The sequence below is a fragment of the Coregonus clupeaformis genome, unplaced genomic scaffold (genome assembly GCF_020615455.1).
Source record: "Coregonus clupeaformis isolate EN_2021a unplaced genomic scaffold, ASM2061545v1 scaf0240, whole genome shotgun sequence".
Classification (NCBI taxonomy): domain Eukaryota; kingdom Metazoa; phylum Chordata; class Actinopteri; order Salmoniformes; family Salmonidae; genus Coregonus; species Coregonus clupeaformis.
In genome coordinates, this window is record NW_025533695.1 from 333,054 (window position 1) to 350,000 (window position 16,947).

Genomic DNA, 16,947 nt, shown 5'->3' on the forward strand with positions numbered 1-16,947 from the left:
TGTTCGGTGTGTGTGTGTGTTCGGTGTGTGTGTTCGGTGTGTGTGTGTGTGTGTGTTCGGTGTGTGTGTGTGTTCGGTGTGTGTGTGTGTGTGTTGTTCGGTGTGTGTGTGTTCGGTGTGTGTGTGTGTGTGTTCGGTGTGTGTGTGTGTTCGGTGTGTGTGTGTGTTCGGTGTGTGTGTGTTCGGTGTGTGTGTATGTGTGTGTGTGTGTGTGTGTGTGTGTGTGTGTGTGTGTGTGTTGATAGAAAGTTGTGTGGAAGAGAGACGTTTATTACCTTTTTCCACCCACAGGCTATTCCTCTCTTTAATGGTGAGGTTTTCCTCTACACACACACACACACACACACACACACACACACACACACACACACACACACACACACACACACACACACACACACACACACACACACACACACACACACACACACACACACACACACACACACACACACACACACACACACACACACACACACACACACACACACACACACACACACACACACACAGTCATGTAGAAAATGTAGTTCTGACTAAAACACGTTGAGTGTTGCTTCACGCTCACTGACCTGGCTACTGACCACTGACCTGTGACCTTGCCTGTTCTGGTGTGTGTATATGTGCCCACCGTGTGTGTGTGTGTGTGTGTATGTGTGTGTGTGTGTGTGTGTGTGTGTGTGTGAAGAGTTATTGATGGGGTTATTGTATCGCGGATCATGTGGTCCCTCTGTAGCTCAGTTGGTAGAGCACAGCGCTTGTAACGCCAAAGGTAGTGGGTTCGATCCCCGGGACCACCCATACACACAAAAAATATATAATGTATGCACGCATGACTGTAAGCCGCTTTTGGCAAAAAGCGTCTGCTAAATGGCATATTATTATGTATCAAAACGAGAAGGCAACAGAAAAAACGGGTTCCCCTTTTTTTATGTAACGCTTTGTATGGAAAACCAAGTTGAAGCCAGTTAGCGTGTGTCTAGTGTTAACTGTGAGGTTCAGTAAACAGTTAGCGTGTGTCTAGTGTTAACTGTGAGGTTCAGTAAACAGTTAGCGTGTGTCCAGTGTTAACTGTGAGGTTCAGTAAACTGTTAGCGTGTGTCCAGTGTTAACTGTGAGGTTCAGTAAACAGTTAGCGTGTGTCTAGTGTTAACTGTGAGGTTCAGTAAACAGTTAGCGTGTGTCCAGTGTTAACTGTGAGGTTCAGTAAACAGTTAGCGTGTGTCTAGTGTTAACTGTGAGGTTCAGTAAACAGTTAGCGTGTGTCCAGTGTTAACTGTGAGGTTCAGTAAACAGTTAGCGTGTGTCCAGTGTTAACTGTGAGGTTCAGTAAACAGTTAGCGTGTGTCCAGTGTTAACTGTGAGGTTCAGTAAACAGTTAGCGTGTGTCCAGTGTTAACTGTGAGGTTCAGTAAACAGTTAGCGTGTTGTCCAGTGTTAACTGTGAGGTTCAGTAAACTGTTAGCGTGTGTCCAGTGTTAACTGTGAGGTTCAGTAAACAGTTAGCGTGTGTCCAGTGTTAACTGTGAGGTTCAGTAAACAGTTAGCGTGTGTCCAGTGTTAACTGTGAGGTTCAGTAAACAGTTAGCGTGTTGTCCAGTGTTAACTGTGAGGTTCAGTAAACTGTTAGCGTGTGTCCATCATGTAGAGGGGTTCTGTACTAGTGTTCTGTAGTGACATCATGTAGATGTTTTTTTTTTACCGCAACAAGCGCAACAGACTAGCGCAACGCCGTTCAATTGAAACGATCAGAAATGAAATCACCCCACATTTTTTTTTATATTGGAGCAGTAGAACTTGTAAATCGGCCACCATAACTTCAATGACTTTCCAAGGACCAAATCGCCTGGAGGAAACGTCTGATTTTTAAAGGTAGGCTATTCCATTAGCAAATATTCAACTTCAGACTTTGAACTTTTTTTTAATATACCTGGTTTGCATATCCATTCCCGCCTTAGCATGTACTGGTAGATATCACAACTTGGAACATCTTGTCCTACCGCTTTTCCTTCATAAGTAAATTGCGCCACGTAACAACCAGCTGCTTGCTCTCTCTGCCCGACAGATTATCTATAGTCTATATGGGTGCAGCGCGCGTTCAATACGTAATCGACATAACAAACTAACAGCTTCGGGGGATCCATCTGTTTTTTAAATAAATTATATAGCCTAAATAAGCATTATTACAATATTAGGGAAAGGGGATACCTCGTCAGTTGCACAACTGAATGCATTCAAACGAAATGTGTCGGGGGGGGCTGCCTTAATCCACATCCATGGGAGCAGTTGTTGTTAGGGGTTAACTGCCTTTGCTCAACAGCAGAACAGCATGCTGGCTCGGTTACCGCTAGGCTACCTGCCTCCCGGAGCAGACGCAATGTCTGTAGGCGCACCGCACATCACCCAGGGGCATCACACAGGGACATCACACAGGGGGCATCACACAGGGGCATCACACAGGGGGCATCACACAGGGGCATCACACAGGGGCATCACACAGGGGCATCACACAGGGGCATCACACAGGGGCATCACACAGGGGCATCACACAGGGGCATCACACAGGGGCATCACACAGGGGCATCACACAGGGGCATCACACAGGGGCATCACACAGGGGCATCACACAGGGGCATTCCCTGACATGGTTGTCTCTTCTGAAAGTTGCTTTATTTTTTTTGTCAGTTGCACGTTGCTGTTTGAATAAATCATGATAACAAACATAAAAAAAAAAAAAAGGCAATTGTGAACCAAAAACTAACGTGAGCAGGTCATTTTTTTTTCACTGACCAATTAAAAATGTGTGTCACACTGCCAAGTCAAACGGTCGCAAATGCAACTGTTTTGGTCGCAGTGTCGAACCCTGCTCTCTTTCTCCATCTCTCCTCTTTCTCTCCCCTCCTCCTCCCCCTCTCCTCTTTTTCCCCCCTACTCCCCCTCTCCTCTTTCTCCCCCCCTCTCCTCTTTCTCCCCCCTCCCCCCTCTCCTCTTTCTCCCCCTCCTCCCCCTCTCCTCTTCCCCCCTGCTCCCCCTCTCCTCTTTCTCCCCCCTCTCCTCTTTCTCCTCTCCCCCCTCTCCTCTTTCTCCCCCTCCTCCCCCTCCCCCTCCTCCCCCTCTCCTCTTTCCCCCCTCCTCCCCCCTCTCCTCTTCTCCCCCTCCTCCCCCTCTCCCCCCCTCCTCCCCCTCTCCTCTTTCTCCCCCCCCCCCCCCTCTTGCAGTGGTATCTTTGTCTTATCCAGGCTGTGCTGCAGCAGGGGTCCAGTCAGCCCGGTTCAGGTCTGTTTAACGGTACAGGCTTTATCTTATCCATCTCGGGGCATTATGACGGTCTACTGGCCCAGGGAGGGGAGGGGAGAGGTGAGGAGGTTGTCACAAGATCAGCTTTTTAAGGGTGATTTGGTTATTCAGCCATCTGAAAATTCCACTTCCCTTCCACAGAGGATTTGGAGTTGTATTTTCAGAAGATAAGTTTGTTTTGAACGGGGGTTTGGAGATGTGTGTTGAACAGAGGTTCAAAACACACCATATTATGTTTCTTTATCTCTCCTCCATATTCTGTCTCTTTATCTCTCCTCCATATTCTGTTTCTTTATCTCTCCTCCATATTCTGTTTCTTTATCTCTCCTCCATATTCTGTTTCTTTATCTCTCCTCCATATTCTGTTTCTTTATCTCTCCTCCATATTCTGTTTCTTTATCTCTCCTCCATATTCTGTTTCTTTATCTCTCCTCCATATTCTGTCTCTTCATCTCTCCTCCATATTCTCCTTGTCTGTCTCCCAGTCTCCCTCCTTGTCTGTCTCCCAGTCTCCCTCCTTGTCTGTCTCCCAGTCTCCCTCCTTGTCTGTCTCCCAGTCTCCCTCCTTGTCTGTCTCCCAGTCTCCCTCCTTGTCTGTCTCCCAGTCTGTCTCCTTGTCTGTCTCCCAGTCTCCCTCCTTGTCTGTCTCCCAGTCTCCCTCCTTGTCTGTCTCCCCAGTCTCCCTCCTTGTCTGTCTCCCAGTCTCCCTCCTTGTCTGTCTCCCAGTCTCCCTCCTTGTCTGTCTCCCAGTCTGTCTCCTTGTCTGTCTCCCAGTCTCCCTCCTTGTCTGTCTCCCAGTCTCCCTCCTTGTCTGTCTCCCAGTCTCCCTCCTTGTCTGTCTCCCAGTCTCCCTCCTTGTCTGTCTCCCAGTCTCCCCTCCTTGTCTGTCTCCCAGTCTGTCTCCTTGTCTGTCTCCCAGTCTCCCTCCTTGTCTGTCTCCCAGTCTCCCTCCTTGTCTGTCTCCCAGTCTCCCTCCTTGTCTGTCTCCCAGTCTCCCTCCTTGTCTGTCTCCCAGTCTCCCTCCTTGTCTGTCTCCCAGTCTCCCTCCTTGTCTGTCTCCCAGTCTCCCTCCTTGTCTGTCTCCCAGTCTCCCTCCTTGTCTGTCTCCCAGTCTGTCTCCTTGTCTGTCTCCCAGTCTCCCTCCTTGTCTGTCTCCCAGTCTCCCTCCTTGTCTGTCCCCCCCCCCTCACATCCCACCTCTCCTCCCCTGCACCCCTCACATCCCACCTCTCCTCCCCTGCACCCTCACATCCCACCTCTCCTCCCCTGGCACCCCTCACATCCCACCTCTCCTCCCCTGCACCCCTCACATCCCACCTCTCCTCCCCTGCACCCCTCCACCCCATATCCCCCCCCTTATCCCACCTCTCCTCTTCTCCACCCCTCACATCCCACCTCTCCTCCCCTGCACCCCTCCACCCCATATCCCCCCCCTTATCCCACCTCTCCTCTTCTCCACCCCTCACATCCCACCTCTCCTCCCCTGCACCTCTCACATCCCACCTCTCCTCCCCTGGCACCTCTCACATCCCACCTCTCCTCCCCTGCACCCCTCACATCCCACCTCTCCTCCCCTGCACCTCTCACATCCCACCTCTCCTCCCCTGGCACCCCTCACATCCCACCTCTCCTCCCCTGCACCCCTCACATCCCACCTCTCCTCCCCTGCACCCCTCCACCCCATATTCCCCCCCTTATCCCACCTCTCCTCTTCTCCACCCCTCACATCCCACCTCTCCTCCCCTGCACCCCTCCACCCCATATCCCCCCCTTATCCCACCTCTCCTCTTCTCCACCCTCACATCCCACCTCTCCTCCCCTGCACCTCTCACATCCCACCTCTCCTCCCCTGGCACCTCTCACATCCCACCTCTCCTCCCCTGCACCCCTCACATCCCACCTCTCCTCCCCTGCACCTCTCACATCCCACCTCTCCTCTCCTCCCCCTCACATCCCACCTCTCCTCTCCTGCACCCCTCCACCCCCACCTCTCCTCCCCTGCACCCCTCACATCCCACCTCTCCTCCCCTGCACCCCTCACATCCCACCTCTCCTCCCCTGCACCCCTCACATCCCACCTCTCCTCCCTGCACCTCTCACATCCCACCTCTCCTCCCCTCCACCCATCACATCCCACCTCTCCTCCTCCCCTGCACCCCTCACATCCCACCTCTCCTCCCCTGCACCCCTCACATCCCACCTCTCCTCCCCTGGCACCCCTCACATCCCACCTCTCCTCCCCTGGCACCCCTCACATCCCACCTCTCCTCCCCTGCACCCCTCACATCCCACCTCTCCTCCCCTGCACCTCTCACATCCCACCTCTCCTCCCCTCCACCCATCACATCCCACCTCTACTCCTCCCCTGCACCCCTCACATCCCACCTCTCCTCCCCTGCACCCCTCACATCCCACCTCTCCTCCCCTCCACCCCTCACATCCCACCTCTCCTCCCCTGGCACCCCTCACATCCCACCTCTCCTCACCTGGCATCCCTCACATCCCACCTCTCCTCTCCTCCTCCCCTCCACCCCTCACATCCCACCTCTCCTCCCCTGGCACCCCTCACATCCCACCTCTCCTCCTCCCCTGCACCCCTCACATCCCACCTCTCCTCCCCTGGCACCCCTCACATCCCACCTCTCCTCCCCTGCACCCCTCACATCCCACCTCTCCTCCTCCCCTGCACCCCTCACATCCCACCCCTCCTCCCCTGCACCCCTGCACCCCTCACATCCCACCTCTCCTCCTCCCCTGCACCCCTCACATCCCACCCCAATACACACTGCAGCACTTTGAGAAACAGTCGCTACTCCTGCTTTTGGGATTTCACGCCCCCCTACCCTGCCGCCTTTCAAAAAAAAAATTCAGAACACAGAGAGGTGAAAGACTGCCCCCCCAGCTCTTAACTCTCCTTCCCCTAATGTGATTGCTAAATGAAGTCGCCTTTTAAGCCCTCTGTTTTCTTGCTGCAGAGCGGACACACACACAAACACACACACACAGACACTACTCCGCAGTGGCTCTGCAGTGAACTTAACACAATCACATTAGAATAGGCTGCTGCCTGCATGCGTCCCGTAGCGTAGCCTAGCACTTCCATTAGATACACAGCTCTCTCTCCCCTAGTGGTAGCGTAGCGTAGCCTAGCACTCAACAGCATTCCGCCATGTCGTGTGCAGTGAGCTGTACCAAAAGACAGGAGGTGGAGAATGAACAGAGACGAGGAATGACATTAATTAAATATCTCTCTTTTGTGCCTTTCCCTCGCTCCCTACCTTCTCTCCATCCATCCCTCCCTCCCTCTCTCCCTCGCTCCCTACCTTCTCTCCATCCCTCCCTCCCTCCCTCTCTCCCTCGCTCCCTAGCTTCTCTCCATCCCTCCCTCCCTCCCTCTCTCCCTCGCTCCCTACCTTCTCTCCATCCCTCCATTATGGACTAGAGTAAGATGATGAAGACGATGTTAAAGGTTCTGGATGGGAGGGAGGGAGGGAGGGAGGGAGGGAGGGAGGGGGAGGGAGGGAGGGAGGGAGGGAGGGAGGGACGGACGGACGGAGGGAGGGAGGGAGGGAGGGAGGGAGGGAGGAGGGAGGGAGGGACGGGACGGACGGACGGACGGACGGAGGGAGGGAGGGAGGGAGGGAGGGAGGGAGGGAGGGAGGGAGGGAGGGAGGGAGGGAGGGAGGGAGGGAGGGAGGGAGGGAGGGAGAGTCCCCTGTGAGACCGGGGAGAGGAGAGAACAAGAACAGACTGGCAGAACATGTCATAGTTCATTTCTTATTGACACCAGAACTACTCTTAAAGGAGAAATAGTCATTACTGTATTAACAACATTATTATTTTATTTTATTTCACTGGTGGAATTGGGAGGTTTCCACTTCCTGTGTATTTTGTCTCGTAGTGAACCACAAAGTCCGGCATTCATAGCAAAATGCAGAGCAAATCACATTTTATTGGGTAACGTACACATATTTTGCAGATGTTATCGCATGTGCAGCAAAATGCTGATGGGAGAAAATACAGCAATAATCAGTGTAGTGAAGTTCAGGGAGTAACTTGTACAGCTGTGTGACTTTAGCAGGCGGCTGCTGTGTGACTTTAGCAGGCGGCTGCTGTGTGACTTTAGCAGGCGGCTGCTGTGTGACTTTAGCAGGCGGCTGCTGTGTGACTTTAGCAGGCGGCTGCTGTGTGACTTTAGCAGGCGGCTGCTGTGTGACTTTAGCAGGCGGCTGCTGTGTGACTTTAGCAGGCGGCAGCTGTGTGACTTTAGCAGGCGGCTGCTGTGTGACTTTAGCAGGCGGCTGCTGTGTGACTTTAGCAGGCGGCTGCTGTGTGACTTTAGCAGGCGGCTGCTGTGTTGTGTGAGAGTGCATCTGAGGTGTACAGTGCAGACATCTGTTGATCAGGAAATGATGGGAGGGGCATTGTCATGATCAAACTGCCATTCAGCTCCTCCTGAGTCTACTGCTTGAAATCCAGCATAATAATATATAATATATAATATGCCATTTAGCAGACGCTTTTATTTTTAGGTATGGGGTGGTCCCGGGGAATCGAACCCACTACCCTGGGCGTTACAAGCGCCGTGCTCTAACCAGCTGAGCTACGGAGGACCACGTGTGTACTATCCATCGAGAGGGATACAGTTCACGAGATACAGTTCTGCTCTAATGACAAACGCAGGCAAATGATTTGTGTTCTCTCCATCTAGAATCCACTCCAGGAAGAAGCCCAGACACCACACGGTATCGTCTGTAAGACAAAAAAATAATATAGAATAAATTATACTCTATTGTACAGTATGAACTACAGGAGAACTGTGCCAGCATAACATCAACATTAGGGTAGGCTAGTTGAACATACATGTGCACAGGCACAGAGATTACATTTAGAACAATATCTAGCCTTAGAAAGAAATATGGCATAACCTTCAACTTTTGCACAGTGACCAGACCATACAAATGTACCTAGGTAGGTACAGTGGCTTGCGAAAGTATTCACCCCCCTTGACATTTTTCCTATTTTGTTGCCTTACAACCTGGAAATAAAATAGATTTTTGGGGGGGTTTGTATCATTTGATTTACACAACATGCCTACCACTTTGAAGATGCAAAATAATTTTTTTTGTGAAACAAACAAGAAATAACACAGAAAAACAGAAAACTTGAGCGTGCATAACTATTCATCCCCCCAAAGTCAATACTTTGTAGAGGCACCCTTTGCAGCAATTACAGCTGCAAGTCTCTCAGGGTATGTCTCTATAAGCTTGGCACATCTAGCCACTGGGATGTTTGCCCATTCTTCAAGGCAAAACTGCTCCAGCTCCTTCAAGTTAGATGGGTTCCGCTGGTGTACAGCAATCTTTAAGTCATACCACAGATTCTCAATTGGATTGAGGTCTGGGCTTTGACTAGGCCATTTCAAGACATGTAAATGTTTCCCCTTAAACCACTCAAGTGTTGCTTTAGCAGTATGCTTAGGGTCATTGTCCTGCTGGAAGGTGAACCTCCGTCCTAGTCTCAAATCTCTGGAAGACTGAAACAGGTTTCCCTCAAGAATTTCCCTGTATTTAGCGCCATCCATCATTCCTTCAATTCTGACTAGTTTCCCAGTGCCTGCCGATGAAAAACATCCCCACAGCATGATGCTGCCACCACCATGCTTCACTGTGGAGATGGTGTTCTTGGGGTGATGAGAGGTGTTGGGTTTGACCAGACATAGCGTTTTCCTTGATGGCCAAAAGCTCAATTTTAGTATCAGCTTTTTTATGGCCACTCTTCCATAAAGCCCAGCTCTGTGGAGTGTACGGCTTAAAGTGGTCCTATGGACAGATACTCCAATCCCCGCTGTGGAGCTTTGCAGCTCCTTCAGGGTTATCTTTGGTATTTTTGTTGCCTCTCTGATTAATACCCTCCTTGCCTGGTCTGTGAGTTTTGGTGGGTGGCCCTCTCTTGGCAGGTTTGTTGTGGTGCCATATTCTTTCCATTTTTTAATAATAATGGATTTAGTGATGCTCCGTGGGATGTTCAAAGTTTCTGATATTTTTTTATAACCCAATCCTGATCTGTACTTCTCCACAACTTTGTCCCTGACCTGTTTGGAGAGCTCCTTGGTCTTCATGGTGCCGCTTGCTTGGTGGTGCCCCTTGCTTAGTGGTGTTGCAGACTCTGGGGCCTTTCAGAACAGGTGTATATATACACTCAGGTCATGTGACACTTAGATTGCACACAGGTGGACTTTATTTAACTAATTATGTGACTTCTGAAGGTAATTGGTTGCACCAGATCTTATTTAGGGGCTTCATAGCAAAGGGGGTGAATACATATGCACGCACCACTTTTCCGTTATTTATTTATTTAGATTTTTTTTTTAAACACGTTATTTTTTTCATTTCACTATTTTGTTTTAGCCAGCTCCAGTCATGTGCTAACATTTGCTGGTAAACCTTAGCTTTAGGTGGCTGGTTGTAATGTTGTAGCTTGCTGTTTAGTAGCCATGTCTACAACTAAAAAGAGAACAGGTTTTTACAATCGAGATACAATAGATCTCCGATCGTAAAACCTCTTCTCTTTTTAAATCATAGATAATGGCTACCGGTAGATGTTTAGCTAACTTAGCTAGACTAGCTAGCTATCTACCTAAGTTAACATTAGCAATACACCATATGGGTTTCATTAGATAAACTAAAGTTAGCTAGCTAGCTAGCTAGGTGGCTTGCGTGAAAAACAACTTACTTAAGCTGGCCACCGTATTATTTGTAATCTTGGTGCTGTCATCGGCTGTAGCTGAGCTTCGAGCTTAATAACAAACTCTTTGTTTCAAATCAACTTCGCTATGTTTCCGGTTTAATGTCACCGTGTAGCGAATAGAATTCGTGTTGATGACAGGAATCACTTCCTGGTCTGTGTTAGTGTCCATCCCCCTTTTTAAAAAAAAAGCCCGCTTTGGGGGAGGGACGGGCCCAGAGCACGAAGCACCGCCCCCCAACACGAGTTGTAGTCTTTCAGAGACTGGAAGAAAAACGTGTCACTTTGTAGGAACATGACTGAAAGACGTCCAATGGTTTTATCAAACAAGGACAGCCATGTCTACACACAACAACATGGACAGTGTAATCAGTACAACATGAAGGCTTTGAAATGCCACAAAGCAGGACTACATTTATTTTCAGATCTCGCCCCCCTCTCAATACACCGGATGTCGTCATAGGGTGTATCATTCTGCTCAGAAGCCCCGCCCTCTTCCAGGCCAGTTATGTGAAACATCTCACTGACCTAGAAATCCATTGGACATGATGAAATCAAACTCAGGGGTCCCCCAGGGTGAAAATCTCCTTTCAAAGTTCTTAACCAGTAGATGCTTGGCAAGAGAGGAGGAGAGGAAAGGAGAGGAGGGGAGGGGAGGGGAGGGGAGAAGAGAGGAGGGGAGGGGAGGGGAGAAGAGGGGAGAAGAAAGGAGAGGAGAGGAGAGGAGAGGAGAGGAGAGGAGAGGAGAGGAGAGGAGAGGAGAGGAGAGGAGAGGAGAGGAGAGGAGAGGAGAGGAGAGGAGAGGAGAGCAGGGTAGACATACTAAAAGCCAACCTTTGTACAAGGGGTTTTAAAATGGTGTTAGAGGTTTGGCTTGGTGGGACAGATGGTTGTATAAGTGCAGTAAGAGTTGTATAAGTGCACCAGATAGGAAAATACAGTTGATATCTCTGTGTACTTTAGTATCTCTGTGTACTTTAGTATCTCTGTTTACTTTAGTATCTCTGTGTACTTTAGTATCTCTGTGTACTTTAGTATCTCTGTTTACTTTAGTATCTCTGTGTACTTTAGTATCTCTGTTTACTTTAGTATCTCTGTTTACTTTAGTATCTCTGTGTACTTTAGTATCTCTGTGTACTTTAGTATATCTGTTTACTTTAGTATCTCTGTGTACTTTAGTATCTCTGTGTACTTTAGTATCTCTGTGTACTTTAGTATCTCTGTTTACTTTAGTGATTCCACGTGACTCATGTCAAACGTATAAGTTACGTCAGAGGTGTATTTACAGGGTGGGTCCGGGACTAAAAAGCTAAATGAATGGCGAGCGTCCACAAACTGAAACACCAACTAAGCGCTACTGGCAGGTTTTCCCAGAACATGACAAAATATACTATACTATGTATATAAATACTATAGTATTTAATGTAGTATACTGTAGTATATAACTATAGTATAATTACTGTAGTAAAAAGAAGACTGTAGTATATACTATAGTAATATAGTAATATCATATATAATATATATACTATACTATAGTAATATAGTAATATAATATATAATATATATACTATACTATAGTAATTCATGTAGGGTTTTTGCAGACTAGTATACTGTAGTATTTATTGTAGGGTTTTTGCGGAATGCAGTATACTGTAGTATTTATTGTAGGGTTTTTTGCGGAATGCAGTATACTGTAGTATTTATTGTAGTTTTTTTTGCAGATTGCAGTATACTGTAGTATTTATTGTAGGTTTTTTTGCGGAATGCAGTATACTGTAGTATTTATTGTAGGGTTTTTTGCGGATTGCAGTATACTGTAGTATTTATTGTAGGGGTTTTTGCGGAATGCAGTATACTGTAGTATTTATTGTAAGGTTTTTGCGGATTGCAGTATACTGTAGTATTTATTGTAGGTTTTTTTTGCGGAATGCAGTATACTGTAGTATTTATTGTAGGGTTTTTGCGGAATGCAGTATACTGTAGTATTTATTGTAGGTTTTTTTGCGGAATGCAGTATACTGTAGTATTTATTGTAGGGTTTTTGCGGAATGCAGTATACTGTAGTATTTATTGTAGGGTTTTTTGCGGAATGCAGTATACTGTAGTATTTATTGTAGGGTTTTTGCGGAATGCAGTATACTGTAGTATTTATTGTAGGGTTTTTTGCGGATTGCAGTATACTGTAGTATTTATTGTAGTTTTTTTTTGCAGAATGCAGTATACTGCAGTATTTACTGTAGTGTGTTTTTTCTTTTACTATCTTTGACATAGAAGTGGAGGCTTTCTCCTTCAGGAAACCTACTGGAGAAATACTGAAAGAGCACATTTTCCATAACCTGTAGGTAGGACTGGGGGTCTGAACAGATAGTTCAGCACTTCTGCTCTTTTCTATAACCTGTAGGGAACACAATATATGGCCTGTACTTGGCATGTAGGTTTCTCACTCACGGTTGGCACTAATTGTGATATGGGGGCGAGGAATGGGCACGGTATACGCAAATTAAATACTGTAGTGTTTTTTTGCGGACTGTAGTGTTTTTTGCGGACATTAGTGTAGTATTTACTACAGTGTTTTTTGTGTGGATAATACTGTATAGTATTTACTATAGTATTCAATGTAGAGAACGATATGGATTTCATTAGGGCCGATGCCGATACAGATTTTGGAGGGTCCAAGACGACAAAATGGAGGATATTTTAGGCCGATATTCATTACATTTGAAATATTTTATGACAACATATCCCAGAGACAGTCATGTGTGTCATTAATTAATCCATTTTGAAATCAAACAATAAATGTGACTTTTTTTTTTTTTTTTTTTTAATCTAACTACATAACGACATAATGGTAATAATTGTATTTGAACGGTAGATCTCTTGATAAACTGGGTAAATTAAGATGGCGTAGGTCTACTCACAATACAGGCGAATGCGTATTCACTAGGAGTGTGTGCATGCATTGAGCTGTTGAGCTTGTTTTGGCTGATCAGTCTATGGCGCTACAGATGAAGCAATCTGTTTGCCTTCCCCATGTGGGACTGATATTAACCTACTGATCAACAACGTTTGCCTAGAAGCTTCACTCCAGCAGGTCACGCCTGTATGGAAAGACATCATATATGCACCGCTGTTAGTTTTGACAATGTAAAACAACATCTATTCAATGCAAATGGGTCCAACGTAACGTCACGATTTGTGATCTCGAGTGCTTATGAAACTAGTTTTAATTTTTCCGCGATCCATATTTTTTTTCCATATCTTATCAATGGCTGCTGTTCACTGCTACTGTGATAACTAGCTCAATGGAGATGACGTTTGCTACCAAGCCATAAATGTGCACAATATCTAACAAGGAGAGCGAGGTAAAAAATATATTATGAAACTACGATGTACGTCGTGTCTGAATGACTCAAATCTGGACATAGTTCGCACACACACGCGCACGCTGATCTACAAATTTTTTGGTCCATAAACATGCAGGACGATTCTTAGGTAGCTAAACCTATTGCCAACCTTTATTTAGACATTTTAAAACACTTCCTTCTTTCCCTTATTAAGACAATCATCTAATCCGACTATCAACAGTCAATTTACGGAAACGATTGCGGCTGGTCAGATCAGCACACCAGTAAATAGCCAAAGTTAACACCGCAAGTCAGATGGCTCGTTTGCCGAAAAATGGTGGATGTTCAAAATGATAACCAGCTAACATTAGCTAGCTAGCTGAGTAGGCTATTCCCTCCTATCTGATATCTTAGCACCACGTTTTTTTCTAGCCATCTAGCTAGCATAGTAGCTAATATAGCTAGCTAGCTAACGCCACAGGTGAAAGGGTTAGTTATCGTAATCTTTTGCTAACAGGTCACATAGCTATCTGCTTAGCTAGCTAGCTAGCTTGCTTAAAAAACATTGGGCTGCTGCTGATCTTCCCAGCTAGACGTTCCCCAGCGTCGTGCTCGTGGCTCAGGCGGCTAGCATATCAAATCAAATCAAATAAAAAAATGTATTGGCCACATGCGCCGAATACAACAGGTGCAGACATTACAGTGAAAATGCATAGCAGAAGTTTTTGCCGTGTAGAAGAAGGACTTTCGACAAAAGCCCATAGAGAAGGGCTGATTGGCAAAAAAATAAATATATATATATATATATATATCAGCCCAACATATCAGCTTGGGCGATTATATGTCGTTCTGTATTCTACAGTGTACTACAACATTCTATAGTAAGGACTACACATGTATGCTTTTCACGCTGCACCTTGGTCCGACCCGTCTCTCAACGATCGTGACAGTAGTATAGTATTCTACAGTATACTACAGTTTTCTACAGAATTCTATAGTAAATACTGTAGTATTCTATGGTGAACTGTAGTATTTTTTTTAAATGTGGTATCTCCTCTCAAAGTGCTTTTATAGTCCTGGATGAATCTGTCCTGGGTGAATCTGTCCTGGATGAATCTGTCCTGGATGAATCTGTCCTGGATGAATCTGTCCTGGATGAATCTGTCCTGGATGAATCTGTCCTGGATGAATCTGTCCCCTGGATGAATCTGTCCTGGATGAATCTGTCCTGGATGAATCTGTCCCCTGGATGAATCTGTCCTGGATGAATCTGTCCTGGATGAATCTGTGACTGTGACGAGTGCTGAGGATACAAAGAGGCAGGACGCAGACGCAGGAATTAACAAGGTCAAGGTTTACTTAAACAATGAGCAAGAGACAATAACAAAGAGAGAGTAACCGACACGAAGCTAAACAATCACACACAACATCATCCAGAACAGTCCAGGGCTAAACAGGGGTGGTGATGAGATGATGAGGGTGCAGGTGCTTCTGGGAGGGTGATTTAGGGTGCGTTGGGTTTCCATTCCGGTGTTTGCCGAGGTGGTGCGCTCAGAACCGGTGGCTCAGTAGGACCCGGCGAATCAGAGCGCCGGAGGGGAGCAACGGGAGGAGACGTGACAGTGCCTGGGAAACCTAGTTGTTTTAGGTGTCAACAGTGTTCCAGGTGTCTATGAAATATGACCTTTTAATTTATCACAATAATACAAATGATTATGTAAGTATGTTAAACCCAGATGTTCTCTCTACCTCCTGCTTGGTCTTTTCAGAAACAACAGAATACTGTGGGCGTATACCGGTCGAAAAAACTTCACAGGTCGGAAGCCAACCAGACGCATGATTCTCTTGGATATTCAAATTAGCTACCATCTCCGTCCGACTGCCCCATTCGCTGTATTTCTACTGGAGTCAGATAACCACCAGACAGTTACTTTAACATGGATGTAGATGTAACCGGTGTGAAAATGGCTAGCTAGCTTAGCGGCGCGCACTAGTAGCGTTTCAATCGGGTGACGTCACTCGCTCTGAGACCTTGGAAGTAGTTGTTTCCCTTTGCTCTGCAAGGGCCGCGGCTTTTTGTGGAGCGATGGGTAACGATGCTTCGAGGGGTGACTGTTGTCGATGTGTGCAGAGGGTCCCTGGTTCAAGCCCAGGTAGGGGCGAGGAGAGGGACGGAAGCAACACTGTTACACCAGGTGATGATGATGTTTGGTGATGGAAGAAAACTTTAACAACTTGAAACTAGCCAGATAGCGCACACACACACACACACACATACACACACACACACAGACACAGACACACACACACACACACACACACACAGACACACACACACACACACACACACACACACACACAGACACAGACACAGACACACACACACACACACACACACACAGACACACACACACACACACAGACACAATAACACACACACACACACACACCCACACATAATGAGGCCATTGCGTATTCAGCGAGACTGAGAGGAGGAGAGTAAACCAGGTCAGTCATTTAAACCAACTTTAATTAAAGTGGGATGATGTTTAATAATGTTTTGGTTATTAACGATAAGACTAACCCTGGAGCCCCCCCTGTATTCATGTCTCCCTGCCCCCGATAGGAACTGTAATTACTGTAGGGCACTTTACGCTGTGCCACGCTGAAATGGGTCCCCCTGGTCGTGAAGGTGACTTTAGAAGGAATAAAGTAGAGATTAACTAATTAAAAACACTTGTTTTATTTTGTTTACTTTTCTTTTGGTCCAAAGTCTGGAAGTTACTCTACAGAAAAGAGATGTCCGAAGTGTGTGGTTGTGTGTGTGTGTTGTGTGTGTGTGTGTGTGTGTGTGTGTGTGTGTGTTGTGTGTTGTGTGTTGTGTGTGTGTGTGTGTGTTGTGTGTGTGTTGTGTATGTGTGTGTTATTGTGTGTGTGTGTGTGTGGCTGTGTGTGTGTTGTGTGTGTGTGTGTGTGTGTGTGTGTGTGTGTCTGTGTGTGTGTGTTGTGTGTGTGTGTGTGTTGTGTGTGTGTGTGTGTGTGGCTGTGTGTGTGTCTGTGTGTCTGTGTGTGTGTGTGTGTGTTATTGTGTGTGTGTGTCCAAGCTACTCAGTGCTCTACTGGTAGCATCAGTGCTCTACTGGTAGCATCAGTGCTCTACTGGTAGCATCAGTGCTCTACTGGTAGCATCAGTGCTCTACTGGTAGCATCAGTGCTATACTGGTAGCATCAGTGCTATACTGGTAGCATCAGTGCTCTACTGGTAGCATCAGTGCTATACTGGTAGCATCAGTGCTATACTGGTAGCATCAGTGCTCTACTGGTAGCATCAGTGCTCTACTGGTAGCATCAGTGCTACTGGGTTAGAGGGGTTTTAGCCTCGACAGAACACCAGGACAGGACAGGAGGTGAAAACAGGAACGGAGGAGAGGGAGGAAGGAGGGAAGATGGATGAGGAGACAGAGGAGAGGAAGGAGGAAGGGAAGATGGATGAGGAGACCGAGGAGAGGAAGGAGGAAGGGAAGATGGATGAGGAGACCGAGGAGGAGTGTGTGTGTCT

The 16,947-nt window shown here is 47.1% G+C and overlaps 1 protein-coding gene and 1 non-coding gene across 2 annotated transcripts in view; one reads left to right on the top strand and one right to left on the bottom strand.

The window, feature by feature from the left end:
* LOC121560377 (glutamate receptor ionotropic, NMDA 2A-like) overlaps positions 1-16,947 on the top strand; it is a gene marked incomplete at its 3' end in the record, with an annotated part of 206,827 nt that overhangs the window by 41,507 nt on the left and 148,373 nt on the right. The gene's annotated exons all lie outside the window — the stretch shown is intronic.
* Positions 12,320-12,372, bottom strand: LOC121557547. Its single transcript, XR_005998348.1, has one exon. It is a non-coding gene; the product is annotated as a U7 small nuclear RNA (small nuclear RNA).